This window comes from Taudactylus pleione, unplaced genomic scaffold (assembly GCF_031769625.1).
Source record: "Taudactylus pleione unplaced genomic scaffold, aTauple2 ptg000967l, whole genome shotgun sequence".
Classification (NCBI taxonomy): domain Eukaryota; kingdom Metazoa; phylum Chordata; class Amphibia; order Anura; family Myobatrachidae; genus Taudactylus; species Taudactylus pleione.
This window is the reverse complement of record NW_028285368.1, coordinates 5635001-5640000: the sequence shown is the minus strand read 5'-3', so window position 1 is coordinate 5640000 and position 5000 is coordinate 5635001. Positions and strand designations below refer to the sequence as shown.

General features: G+C 37.6%; 3 non-coding genes and 17 pseudogenes across 3 annotated transcripts; all 20 read right to left on the bottom strand.

The window, feature by feature from the left end:
- Positions 1–20, bottom strand: part of LOC148455776 (5S ribosomal RNA) — a 119-nt pseudogene extending 99 nt beyond the window's left edge.
- Positions 21–136: 116 nt separating this feature from the next.
- On the bottom strand, positions 137–255 carry LOC148455775 (5S ribosomal RNA; annotated as a pseudogene).
- A 116-nt stretch (positions 256–371) lies between these two features.
- LOC148455774 (5S ribosomal RNA) lies at positions 372–490 on the bottom strand (annotated as a pseudogene).
- Positions 491–606: 116 nt separating this feature from the next.
- LOC148455773 (5S ribosomal RNA) lies at positions 607–725 on the bottom strand (annotated as a pseudogene).
- A 116-nt stretch (positions 726–841) lies between these two features.
- LOC148455772 (5S ribosomal RNA) lies at positions 842–960 on the bottom strand (annotated as a pseudogene).
- Positions 961–1075: 115 nt separating this feature from the next.
- On the bottom strand, positions 1076–1194 carry LOC148455771 (5S ribosomal RNA). Its single transcript, XR_015873676.1, has one exon. It is a non-coding gene; the product is annotated as a 5S ribosomal RNA (ribosomal RNA).
- A 115-nt stretch (positions 1195–1309) lies between these two features.
- On the bottom strand, positions 1310–1428 carry LOC148455770 (5S ribosomal RNA; annotated as a pseudogene).
- Positions 1429–1544: 116 nt separating this feature from the next.
- On the bottom strand, positions 1545–1663 carry LOC148455769 (5S ribosomal RNA; annotated as a pseudogene).
- Positions 1664–1779: 116 nt separating this feature from the next.
- On the bottom strand, positions 1780–1898 carry LOC148455768 (5S ribosomal RNA; annotated as a pseudogene).
- Positions 1899–2249: 351 nt separating this feature from the next.
- Positions 2250–2368, bottom strand: LOC148455767 (5S ribosomal RNA; annotated as a pseudogene).
- A 116-nt stretch (positions 2369–2484) lies between these two features.
- LOC148455766 (5S ribosomal RNA) lies at positions 2485–2603 on the bottom strand (annotated as a pseudogene).
- Positions 2604–2719: 116 nt separating this feature from the next.
- Positions 2720–2837, bottom strand: LOC148455765 (5S ribosomal RNA; annotated as a pseudogene).
- Positions 2838–2952: 115 nt separating this feature from the next.
- On the bottom strand, positions 2953–3071 carry LOC148455764 (5S ribosomal RNA; annotated as a pseudogene).
- A 116-nt stretch (positions 3072–3187) lies between these two features.
- LOC148455763 (5S ribosomal RNA) lies at positions 3188–3306 on the bottom strand (annotated as a pseudogene).
- A 351-nt stretch (positions 3307–3657) lies between these two features.
- LOC148455762 (5S ribosomal RNA) lies at positions 3658–3776 on the bottom strand. Its single transcript, XR_015873393.1, has one exon. It is a non-coding gene; the product is annotated as a 5S ribosomal RNA (ribosomal RNA).
- A 115-nt stretch (positions 3777–3891) lies between these two features.
- Positions 3892–4010, bottom strand: LOC148455761 (5S ribosomal RNA; annotated as a pseudogene).
- A 116-nt stretch (positions 4011–4126) lies between these two features.
- Positions 4127–4245, bottom strand: LOC148455760 (5S ribosomal RNA; annotated as a pseudogene).
- A 116-nt stretch (positions 4246–4361) lies between these two features.
- LOC148455759 (5S ribosomal RNA) lies at positions 4362–4480 on the bottom strand (annotated as a pseudogene).
- Positions 4481–4596: 116 nt separating this feature from the next.
- LOC148455758 (5S ribosomal RNA) lies at positions 4597–4715 on the bottom strand. Its single transcript, XR_015873630.1, has one exon. It is a non-coding gene; the product is annotated as a 5S ribosomal RNA (ribosomal RNA).
- Positions 4716–4831: 116 nt separating this feature from the next.
- LOC148455757 (5S ribosomal RNA) lies at positions 4832–4949 on the bottom strand (annotated as a pseudogene).
- Between the last annotated feature and the right edge of the window lie 51 nt (positions 4950–5000).

The window sequence follows — 5000 nt, the reverse complement described above, 5'->3', positions numbered from 1 at the left end:
AGTGTGGTTTGGCTGTAGGTGCTCAAAAGCATTAAATTAAGACCTCTATTACTTCTTAACTCAAGTAAATTCATTGATAAGTTGAAAAAATTAAATGTAAAATGTAATAGAAAAGAATGTTATGGCAGTATAAAAGTACCTACAGCACCTGGTATTCCCAGGTGGTCTCCCATCCAAGTACTAACCATGCCCAACACTGCATAGCTTCCAAGATCAGATGACATTGGCCATGTCCAGTATGGTTTGGCTGCAGGTGCTCAAAAATATTAACTTTAGACCTCTTTTACTTCTTAACTCAAGTAAATTCATTGATAAGTTGAAAAAATTAAATGTAAAATGTAATAGAAAAGAATGTTATGGCAGTATAAAATTACCTACAGCACCTGGTATTCCCAGGTGGTTTCCCATCCAAGTACTAACCAGGCTCAACACTGCATAGCTTCCAAGATCAGACGACATTGGCCATGTCCAGTGTGGTTTGGCTGTAGTTGCTCAAAAATCTTAACTTTAGACCTCTTTTACTTCTTAACTCAAGTAAATTCATTGATAAGTTGAAAAAATGTAATGTAAAATGTAATAGAAAAGAATGTGATGGCTATCTAAAATTACATACAGCACCTGGTATTCCCAGGTGATCTCCCGTCCCAGTACTAACCAGGCCCAACACTGCATAGCTTCCAAGATCAGACGAGATTGGGCATGTCCAGTGTGGTTTGGCTGTAGGTGCTCAAAAACATTAACTTTAGACCTCTATTACTTCTTAACTCAAGTAAATTCATTGATAAGTTGAAAAAATTAAATGTAAAATGTAATAGAAAAGAATGTTATGGCAGTATAAAATTACCTACAGCACCTGGTATTCCCAGGTGGTTTCCCATCCAAGTACTAACCAGGCCCAACACTGCATAGCTTCCAAGATCAGACGAGATTGGGCATGTCCAGCGTGATTTGGCTGTAGGTGCCCAAAAACATTAACTTTAGACCTCTTTTACTTCTTAACTCAAGTAAATTCAATGATAAGTTGAAAAATGAAATGTAAAATGTAATAGAAAAGAATGTTATGGCAGTATAAAATTACCTACAGCTCCTGGTATTCCCAGGTGGTCTCCCATCCAAGTACTAACCAGGCCCAACACTGCATAACTTCCAAGATCAGATGAGATTGGGCATGTCCAGTGTGGTTTGGCTATAGGTGCGCAAAAACATTAACTTTAGACCTCTTTTACTTCTTAACTCATGTAAATTCAATGATAAGTTGAAAAATGAAATGTAAAATGTAATAGAAAAGAATGTTATGGCAGTATAAAATTACCTACAGCTCCTGGTATTCCCAGGTGGTCTCCCATCCAAGTACTAACCAGGCCCAATACTGCATAGCTTCCAAGATCAGACGACATTGGGCATGTCCAGTGTGGTTTGGCTGTAGGTGCTCAAAAACATTAACTTTAGACCTCTATTACTTCTTAACTCAAGTAAATTCATTGATAAGTTGAAAAAATTAAATGTAAAATGTAATAGAAAAGAATGTTATGGCAGTATAAAATTACCTACAGCACCTGGCATTCCCAGGTGGTCTCCCATCCAAGTACTAACCAGGCCCAACACTGCATAGCTTCCAAGATCAGACTAGATTGGGCATGTCCAGTGTGGTTTGGCTGTAGGTGCTCAAAAAAATTAACTTTAGGCCTCTTTTACTTCTTAACTCAAGTAAATTCATTGATAAGTTGAAAAAATTAAATGTAAAATGTATTAGAAAAGAATGTTTTGGCTGTATAAAATTACCTACAGCACCTGGTATTTCCAGGTGGTCTCCCATCCAAGTACAAACCAGACCCTACACTGCATAGCTTCCAAGACCAGACGAGATTGGGCATGTCCAGTGTGGTTTGGCTGTAGGTGCTCAAAAGCATTAAATTTAGACCTCTATTACTTCTTAACTCAAGTAAATTCATTGATAAGTTGAAAAAATTAAATGTAAAATGTAATAGAAAAGAATGTTATGGCAGTATAAAAGTACCTTCAGCACCTGGTATTCCCAGGTGGTCTCCCATCCAAGTACTAAAAATGCCCAACACTGCATAGCTTCCAAGATCAGATGACATTGGCCATGTCCAGTATGGTTTGGCTGCAGGTGCTCAAAAATATTAACTTTAGACCTCTTTTACTCCTTAACTCAAGTAAATTCATTGATAAGTTGAAAAAATTAAATGTAAAATGTAATAGAAAAGAATGTTATGGCAGTATAAAATTACCTACAGCACCTGGTATTCCCAGGTGGTTTCCCATCCAAGTACTAACCAGGCCCAACACTGCATAGCTTCCAAGATCAGACGACATTGGCCATGTCCAGTGTGGTTTGGCTGTAGTTTCTCAAAAATCTTAACTTTAGACCTCTTTTACTTCTTAACTCAAGTAAATTCATTGATAAGTTGAAAAAATGTAATGTAAAATGTAATAGAAAAGAATGTTATGGCTATATAAAATTACCTACAGCACCTGGTATTCCCAGGTGGTCTCCCGTCCCAGTGCTAACCAGGCCCAACACTGCATAGCTTCCAAGATCAAACGAGATTGGGCATGTCCAGTGTGGTATGGCTGTAGGAGCTCAAAAACATTAACTTTAGACCTCTATTACTTCTTAACTCAAGTAAATTCATTGATAAGTTGAAAAAATTAAATGTAAAATGTAATAGAAAAGAATGTTATGGCAGTATAAAATTACCTACAGCACCTGGTATTCCCAGGTGGATCCCATCCAAGTACGAACCAGGCCCAACACTGCATAGCTTCCAAGATCAGACGAGATTGGGCATGTCCAGTGTGGTTTGGCTGTAGGTGCTCAAAAACATTACCTTTAGACCTCTTTTACTTCTTAACTCATGTAAATTAAATGATAAGTTGAAAAATGAAATGTAAAATGTAATAGAAAAGAATGTTATGGCAGTATAAAATTACCTACAGCACCTGGTATTCCCAGGTGGTCTACCATCCAAGTACAAACTAGGCACAACACTGCATAGCTTCCAAGACCAGACGAGATTGGGCATGTCCAGTGTGGTTTGGCTGTAGGTGCTCAAAAGCATTAAATTTAGACCTCTATTACTTCTTAACTCAAGTAAATTCATTGATAATTTGAAAAAATTAAATGTAAAATGTAATAGAAAAGAATGTTATGGCTGCATAAAAATACCTACAGCACCTGGTATTCCCAGGCGGTCTCCCAACCAAGTACTACCCAAGCCCAACACTGCATAGCTTCCAAGATCAGACGAGATTGGGCATGTCCAGTGTGGTTTGGCTGTAGTTGCTCAAAAGCATTAAATTTAGATGTCTATTACTTCTTAACTCATGTAAATTCATTGATAAGTTGAAAAAATGAAATGTAAAATGTAATTGAAAAGAATGTTATGGCAGTATAAAATTACCTACAGCACCTGGTATTCCCAGGTGGACTCCCATCCACATAATAACCATGCCCAACACTGCACAGCTTCCAAGATCAGACGACATTGGCCATGTCCAGTGTGGTTTGGCTGTAGGTGCTCAAAAACATTAACTTTAGACCTCTTTTACTTCTTAACTCAAGTAAATTCATTGATAAGTTGAAAAAATTAAATGTAAAATGTAATAGAAAAGAATGTTATCGCAGTATAAAATTACCTACAGCACCTGGTATTCCCAGGTGGTCTCCCATCCAAGTACTAACCAGGCCCAACACTGCATAACTTCCAAGATCAGATGAGATTGGGCATGTCCAGTGTGGTTTGGCTGTAGGTGCGCAAAAACATTAACTTTAGACCTCTTTTACTTCTTAACTCATGTAAATTCAATGATAAGTTGAAAAATGAAATGTAAAATGTAATAGAAAAGAATGTTATGGCAGTATAAAATTACCTACAGCTCCTGGTATTCCCAGGTGGTCTCCCATCCAAGTACTAACCAGGCCCAATACTGCATAGCTTCCAAGATCAGACGACATTGGGCATGTCCAGTGTGGTTTGGCTGTAGGTGCTCAAAAACATTAACTTTAGACCTCTATTACTTCTTAACTCAAGTAAATTCATTGATAAGTTGAAAAAATTAAATGTAAAATGTAATAGAAAAGAATGTTATGGCAGTATAAAATTACCTACAGCACCTGGTATTCCCAGGTGGTCTCCCATCCAAGTACTAACCAGGCCCAACACTGCATAGCTTCCAAGATCAGACTAGATTGGGCATGTCCAGTGTGGTTTGGCTGTAGGTGCTCAAAAAAATTAACTTTAGGCCTCTTTTACTTCTTAACTCAAGTAAATTCATTGGTAAGTTGAAAAAATTAAATGTAAAATGTATTAGAAAAGAATGTTTTGGCTGTATAAAATTACCTATAGCACCTGGTATTCCCAGGTGGTTTCCCATCCAAGTACTAACCAGGCCCAACACTGCATAGCTTCCAAGATCAGACGACATTGGCCATGTCCAGTGTGGTTTGGCTGTAGTTTCTCAAAAATCTTAACTTTAGACCTCTTTTACTTCTTAACTCAAGTAAATTCATTGATAAGTTGAAAAAATGTAATGTAAAATGTAATAGAAAAGAATGTTATGGCTATATAAAATTACCTACAGCACCTGGTATTCCCAGGTGGTCTCCCGTCCCAGTACTAACCAGGCCCAACACTGCATAGTTTCCAAGATCAGACGAGATTGGGCATGTCCAGTGTGGTATGGCTGTAGGAGCTCAAAAACATTAACTTTAGACCTCTATTACTTCTTAACTCAAGTAAATTCATTGATAAGTTGAAAAAATTAAATGTAAAATGTAATAGAAAAGAATGTTATGGCAGTATAAAATTACCTACAGCACCTGGTATTCCCAGGTGGATCCCATCCAAGTACTAACCAGGCCCAACACTGCATAGCTTCCAAGATCAGACGAGATTGGGCATGTCCAGTGTGGTTTGGCTGTAGGTGCTCAAAAACATTACCTTTAGACCTCTTTTACTTCTTAACTCATGTAAATT